This window comes from Mesocricetus auratus, unplaced genomic scaffold, assembly GCF_017639785.1.
Source record: "Mesocricetus auratus isolate SY011 unplaced genomic scaffold, BCM_Maur_2.0 Super-Scaffold_100707, whole genome shotgun sequence".
Lineage (NCBI taxonomy): Eukaryota > Metazoa > Chordata > Mammalia > Rodentia > Cricetidae > Mesocricetus > Mesocricetus auratus.
Window position 1 is genome coordinate 11,932,742 of NW_024429269.1, and position 14,759 is coordinate 11,947,500.

A 14,759-nucleotide genomic window follows, 5' to 3' on the forward strand; every position below is an offset into this window, starting at 1 on the left:
AACCTGCAGGAGAGTGGCATCAGCAAGGTCAGATGTGTATAGTATGTGAACTGTGCACAAGGTCCAGTGTTCTTATGCAGTCCCCCTTTTGAGGAACAAGACCCAGAAATGATAGGCTGCCCTCATTTTTAACTTTTCACATCTTAGTGTGTGAAAAGTATATACACCCCAATTAGCCTCTCTGCCGATGCAGCAATCCAAATCAGACTAAATCAAATCGAATTAGAAAAAGTCCACGTTTAATGGATACAGAGCTGGATGGCCTTTCAGTTCCCCAGAGAGGAGACAGGAAAGGGAGACTGGAAAACCCACCAGTCTAGTTTCTGGGATGCAGTTTAAATACCCTGTGGGAGTGGTCTTGAGCATCTCTGGGGGGAGGGGTCATCATTTGACAGGTTTTATGAGATGCAGCAGGGTTTGGAAGGAGATGAGTGAGGGGGGCTTGGGTGGGACTTCCATAATAACATCCCAGACTCTTTGGGTGTATGGACACTGGTTCATGTCTGGCTTCTTTCTGCTGACAAGGGATGATGTGGGGAGGGGGAGAGTCAGGAGTTTGTGGGTTCGTGCTCAGCCGAAGGTGTGGGTGGAGAAGCATCTGGTTAGCTGCCAATGCTGGAAAACTTAGGTGACAATTATTCCTTGAGGTAGACAGGACAGGTTGCAAGGAGAAAAAAAAATAGATTGCTATCATTGGCTCTAATCATACTGACAAAGGTTAATGTGTCAGGAAAAAGACCAAATAGGCCCTTTTTTTTGTGGCATCTTTGAAAATGGGAGGGTCCCAGTTCCTGAACAGACCAAGTATCCTGAAGAGGTGCCCCCTTGAGCCTGGAGAAGTGGTACCAGCAAGGATGTCCTAGGAGCTTGGTGCAGGTGCTGACATTATCTGGAGGACCCTCTGTGGGTTGATCTTGGCCCAGGAAGGAGGAGTGAACCAGCAAGATATTCTCGAAAATGGGTGGGGTAAAAATGGACTCTGGAGACTGTTTTTATCAGACCAGATTTCTTGATATAGAAGAACTTCTCCCAGGAAGTTGCAGGTATCTGTAAGACAGTTGGATCAGACTTACGTCTTGGTGTTAAAGGTTAAAGGCATGAACCCTTTCAGAAGACAACCAGAGGAAATTTAAAACTCTGAACCTCTGAAGCCTGTTAATTAATTCCTGACTTATGAAGCCTGTAAAAGAGGCGCACCTGTCTGTATTTTAACTTAACTTAATGAACTAATGAGCTATCGGTACCATAATCATCAAATGTTATCAGATCTGAGGCATAAGCCAATGAGCACAAGTGAGACAGCTTTTTCAGCTAAAGCAGGCCCAGGTTTTACTGAAACGGGGAGGAGGGGGTCCCATCCATGCCCCTGACAGGAACTGCAGAGGGAACTGTGGGACCCAAGTGAGAGGTCAAAACAGAATAGGTAACTCCCATGTCCAAAAGAAAAGTGTAATGGATTCACCTGCTACCTGTTACCCTAGGCTTGGACAGGGCAATGAGAGTCACCAAGTCCTCTGCCAGGCTGAGCAGCTCTAAGGCTGGCACACTCTCAGCTGCCGGTGTTGGTGAGGCTGCACCTCCGTGGCATGGCATAGAGGATGAGCCAGCACCGGGGTATTCTGATTTCCAGTCTCCAAGCTGATGGCAGATGAGGCATGACCTCGTTGGCGGCTGAAGGCCCAGGCAAAGTCTTAGCAAACGACCATCCTATGCTGCCCACTTTTGTTGAGGGCTCCTGGTGGAGTTGACTTGGGTTGAGCTCCATCAGGATGGAGTCTCATGGGGGTCGGCTTCCCTAGTACTGCTTGTGGCCTCAGGGCAGCCGCTAAGGCTTGGGCTTGGAGCATGACCTTGTCTTTCGGGAGGACTCCGCTGCTTGTTTTCGGGCATTGAAAACTTAAAAAGCCATTTTAAACCTATTTCTGTATGGGAGTTTGGGGACCCGCCTCAGCCTTTCTTCATTGCTTTTTAATATCTGGTGCTAACTGAGAAATGAAATGGGTGGTTAGGACTGTGGCTCCCGCTGGGGAGGCTAGGTCACATATAGGTAGAGGGGGACACGGAGGTATAGGGTGGGCGGGTAGGGGGAAGGAGAAAAAAGGAAGGGGTAAGGAGGAGGAAGTTGTTATTCGATCTTTGTCCTGGAGGGGGAAGAGGCGGATAGGGGGAGGAATGAGAGGATGTGGGCCACTGAAGGTAACATGTGGCCCCGTAGGAGGGGGTTGGGCAGGCAGGGTTGGGGTTGGGGAGGTGCCAGTGGCTCGGGCAGCAAGGTCAGGGCGGAGTTTTCGGGGTCCCAGTTCCCAGACAGGCGGGAATCTGGAGGCGCCAGGACCCTACTACCAACAAGAGCGGTGTGGTGAGACTCTGGCTTCTGAGGGAAGGGCGGGAGCGCCCTATCCAGAGACCGTGGACATATGGGTTCTATACGCTAGTCCCTACGCCTCCACCTCAACAGTTTGATCTGGCTGGGATGCTACAATCTTCTTCCTTCCAAAGTACCAAGCCAGCTCAACCTTCAGGGATGCTTCAGTGCAGAGCCGACGGTTCTCCAGCTTCTTTTCTCATCTGACTGTGAGGAGTTGACAGTGGTCCTGGGAGGAGGAGGAAATGCAGCAGCAGGAAGGGTTGGAGGGCCGAAGGAGCCTGAATAACAGCTCCCTTGGCCTTTGAAGCCCTGTCTCCGGCCGAATGAGACCAGTGGCCAGAGCTGACACAGGCAGACCGCTGTGGTTTGGCTCTGTGGTCTGTATAAACAAGATGATCATTTGAAGATAATGAATGTTTACCCTGCTTTTCCTCAATCCTAACATCATTTTTTTCCTTTTCTTTTTTATTGGTGTATATTCCTTGTACACAGTGCTGGGTTTTATAAAGACAATTTCTTTCAGGCTATTGTGTCCCTTGATCATATTAGTCTTCCCACGTTCTCTCTTTTGACCCCTTTGCCCCTCCCACTGGTCTCTTTCCTTCTAGTCTCCTTTTTACTTTCATGTCATATCTTTACAAAATCGTTTTATGTGTTCATGTCAAATAGAGGATCCGCAAAGTAGAGAAAACATGGTGTTTCTTTCTGAGTCTTGTGTATTTCACTTAGTAATGATGCTATCCACTTGCATAGCTTTTCCCAAGATGGCATAATTTCATTCTTCTTTGTGGCTGAATTAAACTATGTTCCTTGTTTGTATCATTTTCTTTACCTTTTTAATGCTCACCCTGGCTGATTTTCATTACTTTGCTGTTGTGAACAGAGCAATGAGAAACACCAATGCACAAGTGTCTCTGTGCTACAGTGACAGTAATCTTTGGCTGTGCCCTCCGGATGGCATAGCTGGGCTATACTGTAGCTCTATTTTTAGGCTTTTTTTTTTTTTTTAAGTTTTTTGAGGCAGGGTTTCTCTGTAGCTTTGGAGCCTGCCCTGGGAAGTAGCTCTGTAGACATGGCTGGTCTTGAGCTCATAGAAATCTGCCGGCCTCTGGCTCTGCCTCCCAAGGGCTGGGATTAAAGGCATGCACCACCACTGCCTGGCGTATTTTTAGTTTTTTGAGGAAACTGATTTCCGTGGTGGCCAGATCAGTTAGCACTCCCACAAGCAGCTTATACCACCTCTCTCCCCCACATCCTTATCAACTGCTGGTTTTCTTTCCAAAAGCCATTTTGACTGGGGTAGGATAGAATCTCAGTGTGACTTGAATTTGCAGCAACTTGCTAACTAAAGATAATGGGGAAAGTTTCGTGTTTATTGACCATTTGTACTTCAACTTTCATTAGCTCTTCTATGGATTTCATTGTTTAGTTTTTGTGGTTCTCTATACATGCTAGATGTTAATCATCTGACAGGACAGCTGGCAAAGGTCCTTTATCGTTTTTCCACAGAGAGGCCTCCTCTTTTTTTCCAAGCATTTTAGTTGCACAGAAGTTTTTCAATTTCATCAGTCATGCACTTATTTGAGCTCCTTGCAGAAAGTCTTTGCCCATAATAAATCTTGAATTATTTTCCCTCTATTTCCCAGCAGCATCAGAGCCTCGGGTCTTAGAGTAAATAAGACTTTTTGACCCATTTTGAATGGATTTCTGTGTCAGTATGAGAGATAGTTGCCTACTTTCACTCTTCTAAATGTGGGTACCCACTTCCCCCAGCACCATCTCAAAGGGCTGTCCTTCTTTTCAGTGCATGTCTTTGAAAACTTTGTCAAAATTCAACTGGCTGCATCCCACTGATTTATCTGAGGATTGTACACACACACACACACACACACACACACACACACCACATGGAAGCACAATTGCCAATACAGTCTGTGTTTGTGACTATGTCTCTGTAGTCACTACAGAGTACAGTAGTGTATTTTGGGATTAGAGATTGTGATTCCTTCAGCGTTGTCTTATTTTCTTGGGGTTAGATGGACTGTCCAAGGACTTTTGTATATAAATTTTACTCATGTGCCCCTCCATGAATATCCATCTTCCATTGTCTTCTTCAATTTTAAAATTTCCATTGTAGATTTCTTCCACTTCCTCAGTTAGGATTATTCCTAGGTCATAAAGTTATTGCACATGGAATTCTTTTGCAATGTGCCTATTGTGGGCACAGAAAAGCTACCATTGTATTTAGTCTTACATCTTGCTACCCTACAGAAAATATTTATCAATTCTAAGAACAGAGGGTTTGTGCCCCGACCAGCAGGGCACAACGAGGCTGGGCCCATGGGAACCTGGAATGAACGAGACAAGAAACATGAGAGAGATGGGCAGCAGGACAGCATGGCTGATTGAGCTGCGTTTAATGAGAGTTTCATACTGGCTTAAATAGGGGAAATGAGGTAGGGGGATGGGGCAGAAGAATGCAGGACAGCAAGGGAGGGGTCGTTGCCTAGTAACCAGGCCACTGAAATTAAGCAGGCAACAGGTGTTGGCAAGGTTAAAGGGTCTCAGAGGGAGGGGGTTAAGTGATCTAATCGTGGAATGTTTCCTTTTTGCCATGGGCTGTTTCCTGTGAGCCCAGGTTCTATTCATTAGGAAGCTGGGGAGGGGACAGACTATTCTTAAAAAATGCTGGCAATATTTACAAGAGATTCTAAATAACCATGACCACTCCCAACAATTCCTCCCTTTTTTTTTCCAAGTTAGAAGGTGAGCTCTTGACACTATCTCACCACGAGTGGGAGCAGGGATCCTGGTCTTCCTGTGTGGTATTGTGACACATATCCTGGAGCACCCTAACCCAGCCTTTGTAGGCAAACTTGCTTAGGCCCATCACGATGTCCTTTTGTGGAGGGAAGGGTTTTTATGACATTGACCTTCTTGCAGCCAGTTATACCCCAATGACGCCCAGTGTAGGCACCTTTGGCGGTGCACGTCGGTCAATAGCAGAAGGAGGTCTCCCTGGGAAGTGGTCCCCTTGATTGTGGGGTGTCACCTTTTAAAGGCTTACCATGACCAGGATCCTCGAGGTCAAGTCTGTGATAGTGACTTTGGGTAGGCTTTGCTGTCAGGGAGTCCATCTGTTGGCAGACAAAGTCAGTTAACCTCTTGATGGCCCGAGGGCCAAATGCGAGCAAAATTAAAAAGCCTGCTGGCATCCTAAAATGGAAGGGAATAGGGTGGTAAGCAAGAGTGAGGCTGAGAACCAATTTTGGAACCAGCCTAGCTCCTGTTCCTGGGCCATACTGTCTATTGTCACTCCTGTGATCTGTATAGAAGCAGCATTCCTCTTTAAGGGCTGTGCAGATTCCTCCTTGTTTGAGAGCACAAGGAATGAAATCCTGGTGCCTGCTCCTGCGGCTCCCAGCCCCAAAAGCACATCTTGTTTTAGAATAATAGTTAAGGCGTGGAACTAATTTAACTAAAATGTAAAACATAGGGGCAGAATTTAGGAGGGTTAGTAAATGTCAGTGGTAAGGCCATCCTGACAGGCCCACCAGGTACGTCATCAGGGCTTAGGTATAGAGAAGCGTTATCAGGAGACAGGGTGACACTGTAGAGGTGGGAATGGGTTGGGGAAATTTGGAAACTGGGTGGGGGAAGGGGCTGTACAGAGTCAGGAACACTGGTTCAGCATATTTCACTGGAACTGGCTTGGTTAGGCTTCCATGGTTTTGGGTCCAGTTTTTCTCTGTTCCATTAATCTTTCCCTCAGCCCCAAATTGGGTCTTTTCCATTGCCTAATGCATGAATGTCTCCATCTAACCCGGGCAAAAGTCACTCGAGTTCCATCATGCCAGAATCTGTCTGTAGCAGATTGTTTATTGGCATCCACATTTAAAAAATTTTAAATGAAGAGTGCATGATTTAATGCATCATGTGGAGACAAAGACTACTCCCATGCCTGCAGAGCTGGTGGCTAAGGCCCCGGATACTCCAAGTCCCTCTAACAAGGGGATGAATTAGATGGCTCTCTTATGTCTAGGAATAAGATAATCTATGGGCTCCCTTCCTGGAATAAACTCTACATCTGAGAGAAGGGTGGCTAATACACATAATCCTGTCCAATTTGTAGGCAACATGGAATAAGCCATTCCATTTCCACATGTATAGAAGTTTAGAAGTGTCACGTCTGCTGCGCGGCCTGTGTCCGAGAACGTGCGGAGGGTGTCGGGGATTGACAACACAGAGACTTGTTCAATGATGTAAAGAAAACTTTAAACAGGCTCCAAAAAAGGTTCAAGAAAACCTCCTCAGAAAAGCTCCCACCAGAGAAGCTTCTGCTCTCTCCTCTACCCTGGCTGGTTCTGTTCTGACACCAGAGGTGGATGTGTGTGGGTTTTTGAAGGTGCGGTTAGTCTTTAGACAAGGTCGAGGTCAGGGCGGTTTCCGTGGGAAGGCCTTTTCCAGGAACTTATTGTATCGTTTTTAGTAAACATGTTTTTACCAAACATTGTCTACAGCTGCCTACTCCCAGGCAGAAGGGGAAGTGGGTCTCTGCTCAAGGTCTGGTGTTCCCACAAGAAGTTATATTCTTAAGGAGCTATGAGCATGCTCCACAATTCCTTGAGGATTATAAGGAATACCTATTGTGATCAGTTTTTTTATTGAGTACAAAATAGCTGAATGCCTTATTAGAATATCCAGACCTTTTGTCTTTTTTTTTTTTATTTATCACTTTTGGAACTCCCATGTAAGCAAAACATTTTAAACAGTGACTTATCCCATGCTTGGTGACTTTTTTAGTTTGTGCAGCGGCCATCAAAAAACCTGAATACCTATCAACTGCCATGTGTACATATCTTAACTTGTCAAATTCTGTAACATGAGTAATCATCCATTTGTCATAAATGATTAGGAAGTAGGCCTCTAGGGTTAATTTCTAAATTAGTTACAGATAAATATTGTGGGCACACCTCGTTGTTTGATAATTTTAACAAGCAGTCTCTCTAGTTAAACCAAATTGCTTTCTTAGACTTTTGTTATTTTGATGATGAAAATTATAGGACTGCAGAGCTATCTTTACCAGAGACAAAGTGACCAATTTGGGCTGGGAAGGTTTGAATGAGCTCTTATGTTACCCATAAAACATGGCAATTGCATTTTGAATTTGCTTAAATAATATTTTAACCTGATCATTGTTAGTTCCAATGCACTGAACTGTCTTTATTATTTGAAGAGCTTTAAAACCATAATGATTGTCAGTATACAATTAAAATGAATCATTTACTAGGAGTTGAAAAACCACTGTTAACAGCTCATAACTTGACTATCTGAGCTGAAACCAGAGTTGTTTGCTCCACATATTTCTTACCATCTATACCATAAGCTGTTCTTCCTTTAGAACAACCCTTAGTGAAAACTATCACAGCCCTTTTTTTATAGGACTATTTTTTAAACTATTTTGGAGAATATAAAAGGATGTATTAGCTCAATCTGTAACAACCTATGAACTGTAAACGAATTATCAATTCTTCCTGAAAATTGAGCAAAAGCAATTTTTCATGAATCACTGCTTTGAAACAATCAATCAACTTGTTTCTTGGTATACATAACATGTATTGAGGCATCAGAAAATAAAATTAATAAAAGTTTAAAAACCTGAGCCCTAAATCTATATATAGAGAGGGAACTTTTAATGGTAAAGGAAGATTTAACTCCTTAAATCAGGAGTGCCAGAGCCCCAACTGTCCACCATTCCTGTTAACTTTCCCTTGCTAATTGTTGGTCACAAAGGTCCTCTGCCAGTTGTAAAGATTCCCTGGCCCAGGGGATAACTGACAGACCCCGTGACCTTGTTCGACTCCCCAGGTTAGTCTCCGGGAATCCGCAAACCTGGCACAAATTTTATACTTTGTTCTCTGTCAAAATCTCTCCCAGACTCCATATGGTATTTTTGCTCTATACAGGCTGCTGTTTTAAAATAAGAATGTAACACTTTGGCTGGGGGAAACAGCATAAGCTTCCCATGGTTTTGTATTGTTAATAAAACGGCTGCTGATGCCATACTATACTTTCTAACACTAGGCCTTGTTACCTTCTTTAGTCAACCGTCCAGGTGAATTGGCATCACTATTTTCTTTTAGGATCTCACTTAAGGGTTTTAAAAAAGGACATAGCCATTGAATTATTTCTCAACAATTTCTGAAAATCACTCAAACGATTGTAAACTATCTTTTTTAATTCTCTAAATTGAGGTTTAATTTCTATTAGAATATAGCATATGTCCCAAATAACTTTTGAAAATTACTCAAAGTCTGTGAGCAGTCTTTTCCAATCTAACTGGTGGAGTTCTCACTAGCTGGCAAGGCCTCATTTGCACCTTAGCTGACATGGCCTAATTTGCATCTACACTGACACCTTTGGGGGTGGGGCCTGACCAAGAGGCAGTTCTCTGTAAAAACTTTTTTTCAAATCATGTATTAACTTCTGTTTCTTAGATTTTCTTTCTTAACCATAAAAATTTAGGAGGATCTCTACATCCTCTCCTCTGTTAAACTCCATAGGATCATCCATACAGATTTTTGGTTCCTAGGCCATGCTGTAGGCTTCTGCTGTTTTCTATTGACTGGCTCCGAAGGCTTAAATCTTTCATCTTTCTGGTTAAGACATTGACTGACTGGATGCTCTTTTTAACTATATCCAAAGTAATTTAAGTCTTTTTAGTCATATTTAAGGCAATCCGAGTCGTTCACATTTGTACATTCACAATCATATTTCATACACACTGTGTGGCCATACCATATATACATACATACATAACAAGCACACATCTCTCATCCCTCTTTTTGCCTAGGTTATAATTAGTTAGTTAGTTGAAATGAAACTTTTTAATTGAAGTTTCTTGTAACACAATAACTATAGCCAATTCTTGAATTATGAGCATCCAAAATTTGAACAAATACAAATGTATCCATGTTGTCTTTTTTTCTCTATAAGGTCTTAGAACAGTTTCTGACTGGCTGTATTAATAGCATTTTCTATACGTTTGTCTGGGCGTCAGCCCTGGCAGCAGCTCTCAAGGCTGCAAGCTTCCTGGGTTTGGGCCTTGACCTTCCTAGCCTTGTCCTTTGGGCCTGGCACGTTGTATTATCATTTTTATGAGCTAGTTGTCTCAGTCACAAGTTTAACAGCTGCATCTCCCCTTATTTTGGTGAAGCCTGCATAACTCCTCAGGTCCTTGCCTGCTCTTTCTAAAGCTTCTAGTCTGTGTCCTAGAGGCTGAAAGCTTGTTCTGAGTTCTCTTGGCAGCTGGGCCAATCTCCTTATACACTGCTATCTCAAAGTTAATTGCTGATCTATGTGTTTGTATTGTCCTTTCTTAGCCAGCGACTTATAACAAACAGGGAAGTTTTGGGCTCTATATTTTGTTTGCTGCTTTTTTTTTTTTTTTTTTGGTTTTTTCAAGACAGGGTTTCTCTGTATTGTTTTGGAGCCTGTCCTGGAACTTGCTCTGTAGACCAGGCTGGCCTCGAACTCACAGAGATCCGCCTGCCTCTGCCTCCCGAGTGCTTGTGCTTGTTTGCTGCTTTTTTAAACACTAACCTTCACTGGAGACATCTGACTTGCTGTGGCTGCCGGCTGTGAATTGAGGGGCGCTTGCACCTTAGGCTGATCTATGCTTGCTGCTGTCTTAGACAAAGGAACATTTTTCTGATCTGAGGAAACTTGAAAAGTTCTTATTTCCCATGAGAGTGATTCCAATCAATCTTTTAAGCCTCTTAGCTTATGTTGAATTTTACCACTAGGTTTCTGCCTCTCTGTATTTCTAGTTTAAAATGAAGGACGTGAAGACTCTCCGTCCTGATACTCAATGCTGCTCCTAGTAGGTGGAGGTCTCTGCTAACCGCTTCAGGGGCGGACATTTTATGCTGTCCTTCTCATATGCGCGGTCGCACTTTCCCTTTCCCTTCCCCAAGCCCTGGCGCAGCTCTGATACAGCTGTGGCGAGGCTTCTGCGAGAGGGAGGGATTCTTTAAACAACTCTAATTTTTTTTATACTTAGTTATGCTTTATTTCAGCTCTCCTGGCTATTAAAATATACTGAAGTAAACATACACTCATCTGACCAAAATTTTTCTGTCTCATAGCTCTAAGCATATATTTTAAGATCCTTGATTTTAACCCTTACTCCTCGTGTCTTGAGAGACTCTTTTGAGTCCCTTAATGAACAAATCTTGCTTACTTAAATGCTTGTCCCGTGGCATAAGCCTACCTGTGTTGCGGCGTTATTCCTCCGGATCTGACTCACCGGTCGGGTAAAACAGTGGCGATTACTGCAGGTTCTTCTCACAGCCGTGTGGAGCCGTGGTGACCTTTGCCGATCTGTCTCACTGACGAGAGAGGCAGTGGCGACCTCTGCAAGTCTCACAATGTGTGGTGACTTTTGCCAGCTGGTGTTTCCGGCGGTGGCTCAGTGCATGTGGGCAGGCCTGCCCCCTGGATGGAGCAGCATTCCTGGGGTTCACAGGGCTTTCGAGCCTCTCATTGGGCATCAGTCTGCCCCGACCGGCAGGGCACAACGGGGCTGGGCCCGTGGGAACCTGGAATGAAAGAGAAAAGAAACACAAGAGAAATGGGCAGCAGGACAGCATGACCGATCGAGCTGCGTTTAATGAGAGTTTCATACTGGCTTAAATAGGGGAAATGAGGTAGGGGGATGGGGCAGAAGAATGCAGGAAAGTGAGGGAGGGGTCGTTGCCTAGTAACCAGGCCACTGAAGGTAAGCAGGCAACAGGTGTTGGCAAGGTTAAAGGGTCGCAGAGGGAGGGGGTTAAGTGATCTAATTGTGGAATGTTTCCTTTTTGCCATGGGCTATTTCCTGTGAGCCCAAGTTCTATTCATTAGGAAGCTGGGGAGGGGACAGACTATTCTTAAAAAATGCTGGCAATATTTACAAGAGGTTCTAAACTACAATGATTGCTCCCATTTGGGTTTCTTATATCCAGGAATCACATTGGCTCAATAATAACAGATGGCTTTGATACCCCATTTTCACCAACAGACAAGTCATCCACATAAAAATACAACAGAGGGGCTGGAGAGATGGCTCAGAGGTTAAGGGCTCAGACTGCTCTTCCAGAGGTCCTGAGTTCAATTCCCAGCAGCCACATAGTGGCTCACAATCATCTATAATGAGATCTGGTACCTTCCTCTGGCTTGCAGGCATATATGTAGATAGAACACTGTATACATAATAAATAAATCAATCTTTAGCCAAGCGGTGGTGGCACATGCCTGAAATCTCAGCATTCAGGAGGCCAGGACAGCCTCCAAAGCTACAGAGAAACCCTGTCTTGAAAAACAAACAAAAAACAAAACACAACAACCAAAAAAAAAAAAACCCCAAAAAAACAAACCCAAAACAGAGAAACCTCTGAGTTAGAGATCAAGTGGACTTGATAGACATCACAGGGTATTTTGAATTCTGCAGTGTAACATTCTTCCCAAAAGCCATAGAGAGTTCTTTAAAAATAAACCACATTTGGAGGACATAAAATAAATCTTAACAAATACCAATAAATTGAAATAGTTTTTGATATTGTATCTGATGAGAAAGGAATAAAACCAGAAGGCAATAGTAATAGAAATTACAGAACATGCACAAATTAATAGAGAATAAATAAAATGTTATTAAATGATGTTATGGGTTACTAAGGGAATCAGAAAAGAAATTTACAAATTCCTAGAATCAACTGGAACACAACACACAGAACCTGTGTGGTAGAATGGAATAAGTCCTAAGACTGAAGTCTGTAGTTACAATTTCTTGTATATGCAAGCTTGGGTGCTACATTTTACCTCCACTGTGTAATCATAGTGGTGTGCAGTAATTATTAATGGCCAGTAATTATTAATGACTATTAACCAAAGCCCCAGACATTTCATCTTAGACAGCCCACCCCAACAAGCTGTGGTAGTAATGACCTAAGGACAAGGTCAGAGAGGCCTGTGGAGATGTCATGTTTCCCTCTCATAGAGCTAACAACCACATAATGTAGTTTGGGAAGAACCTAGAAATTTCTTATAGCTATCCAGTATGTCTGGGGGCGGGGCACTGGAGTGTTAGCATTATAGTTACCTCGTAAGGCTCTTGAGGGCTTTTTGATTTCTAAGAGGTTCAGCTAAAACAGACCTTTATTTTACAGTTCGTCAGAGGCTGATCTTGGACTCAATTTAGATCGGGTAAGTTTGATCCAGCCCCAATCTGGGTCACTAATACAGTCAGTGTGATTCCACCTGGCCCACAACGGCCTTTGCCAGGGTCGGAGTGGCAGCCCAGGGCCTGGATGCCTGCCCACAGATTCCCTGGCAGGGTGCTGGCTTCTGGTCTGTTTGGTGGCAGACAGCACTGGCCTTGGGGCGGACAGCCCCTGCACGCTTCAGCCTCTACTGGCCTTGGCAGCACTTCACTCTGGGTTAAGCAGGCTGCAAGACTAGTTTCAAGTTGCATTCCAGGTAGTTAAACTGCACACCCAGGTATGTTCATGGCAGGGAAAGTGGGTGAAAGGTCTTGGGACATTCATTAGCTCAGCAGCTTTAAAGAATCAGGCCAGGAGTGCCATCTGGGAACAGAAATGTCTCCAGGCTCCGCCACCTGGGGCCCCTCCCCCTGTTTTTCCTACCATTGCCTTTTCCTTTTTTCCTCTTTTCCTTCTTCATCTCTCTGTCTTCCTCCCCATCTCTCCCTTCCTGTGTCCGCCCATCCCTCATTTCCTTCCTCTTTCCCCCTCCCTTCCGTTCCTTCCTTTGCAGTGCTGTGACTCAAACCCAGGACCTGGTATGCTAGGCAAGTGCTCTACCAAAGATCTACACCCTGGGTGGCCCCTCATTGTTTCTTTATGCTAATTTCTGGTTTTTTTCCCCTAATCTTCCAACTTACTTCTTGTTGTTCTTTTTCTTGTGATTAGGGTATTTGTTCACTAAGTGTGTTCTAAGGTATTGCTATCTACATTTTTTGGATAAGCCTGAACTTTAGACAGGGAAACTTTTTTCCAGATTTGTTCATCAGTGCATGTTTGTACCAAAACTTCAGAAGACACCAGTTAGAATTAAGCTGTGGTGACATGACTTTCCCAAGGCAGTCTAGATTTTGAAAATAAATATAAATGCTCTCTTTCTTAACCCTCGTTGTGCCTACAGAGCTGTATGGTCTGGTCTCTTAGCATGAGGAAATGGAAAATTCCATAGTTTGGCACATGATTCCCAGGAAGGCTGGCAACGGGCTCTCAAGTTTGCAAGACCTCACCGTACATAGCATTGAAATTTTTGCAGCCTCAAAAGGGGTCCCAAAGGAGTAAGATCACTGAGGATGCATGTGTCCAGTCAGCCAATGAGCAATAACCACAGTGAAACAATTTGTAAGCTATTAGAGAAATATAAGCAACTGCTGGTCATTGTACAAGATGCTTAAGTCAAGACAGAAACAGATCCCAAATGCATGCAGACCAAGGCGGGAGGGAGAAGACTTTTCTTAGCATTAAGTGAAGACAGCACTTGGGTGTGGACCCTCTTCCCACCCTCACAGGGACAGCAGCATTTTGTGGACAGGGTGCTTTCCCTTTAATATGTGGCTTCCAAGACTGCCCGAGACCATCTTCAGCTCAGCTAGACAAGGGGAAGGGCTTTAGAACTTCAGCACAGATGTCTGGAATGTCAGCAAAGGTGTGACAACTGTGTATCCAAACTCACTGCTTAGAATTCAAAATGTGGAAACTGCCAGACAATGACAGATTTTGATTATGTCTCAAATCCAGTCACCCAACCAGCCAACCTGGGGTCTTGCTCAAGTAATGTAGGCTCTGCTGCCAATCTACAGTCTTAGCCTTCAGGGGCATGCGGGTTCAATGGCACATGTTGTGACCCCCAGAAAACAACTTGTAGAATTTGATTGTTTTCTTCTGCCATTTGTGTCCTGGGAGTTGAACTCAGGTCATCAGGTGTGGTGATTCCCCTGCAGGCTTTACAGCAGTCAGGGTGATAAAGAAAAAAAAACCTATCAGGGTGAGGTAAGAGTGTAACCCAGCTCAGCATGATTTTATTGTAACCGGAGCTGGACAACGACTTCTAGAGTCTGACCCAGATAATGTTACTTTAGTCACATTACAGAATAATTTGGGATGAAAAAGCATTCAGATAACAATTAACTCAGTCCCAAGTGCACAACAATTTAAGACATGTTTATTTTGAAGCTCTTTGCAAAGCACATATGGCTTCATCTATAAGATGGGTTCCTGTTGACTAAGAAACAATGCTCAAGATAAGAGTCTAGGAGGAATGACTGAGGGAAACACAATGCCTTAGGACCAGGATTGGCCTGGCCCTAAGGTAACAT

General features: G+C 44.0%; 1 long non-coding RNA gene across 1 annotated transcript; it reads right to left on the reverse strand.

The window, feature by feature from the left end:
* Nucleotides 1-217: 217 nt before the first annotated feature.
* LOC121137875 lies at nucleotides 218-11,029 on the reverse strand. The gene is made up of 3 exons (XR_005875145.1): nucleotides 10,641-11,029; nucleotides 5,436-5,505; nucleotides 218-1,047 (listed from the first exon to the last, which is right to left on the reverse strand). It is a non-coding gene; the product is annotated as an uncharacterized LOC121137875 (long non-coding RNA).
* Nucleotides 11,030-14,759: the final 3,730 nt, after the last annotated feature.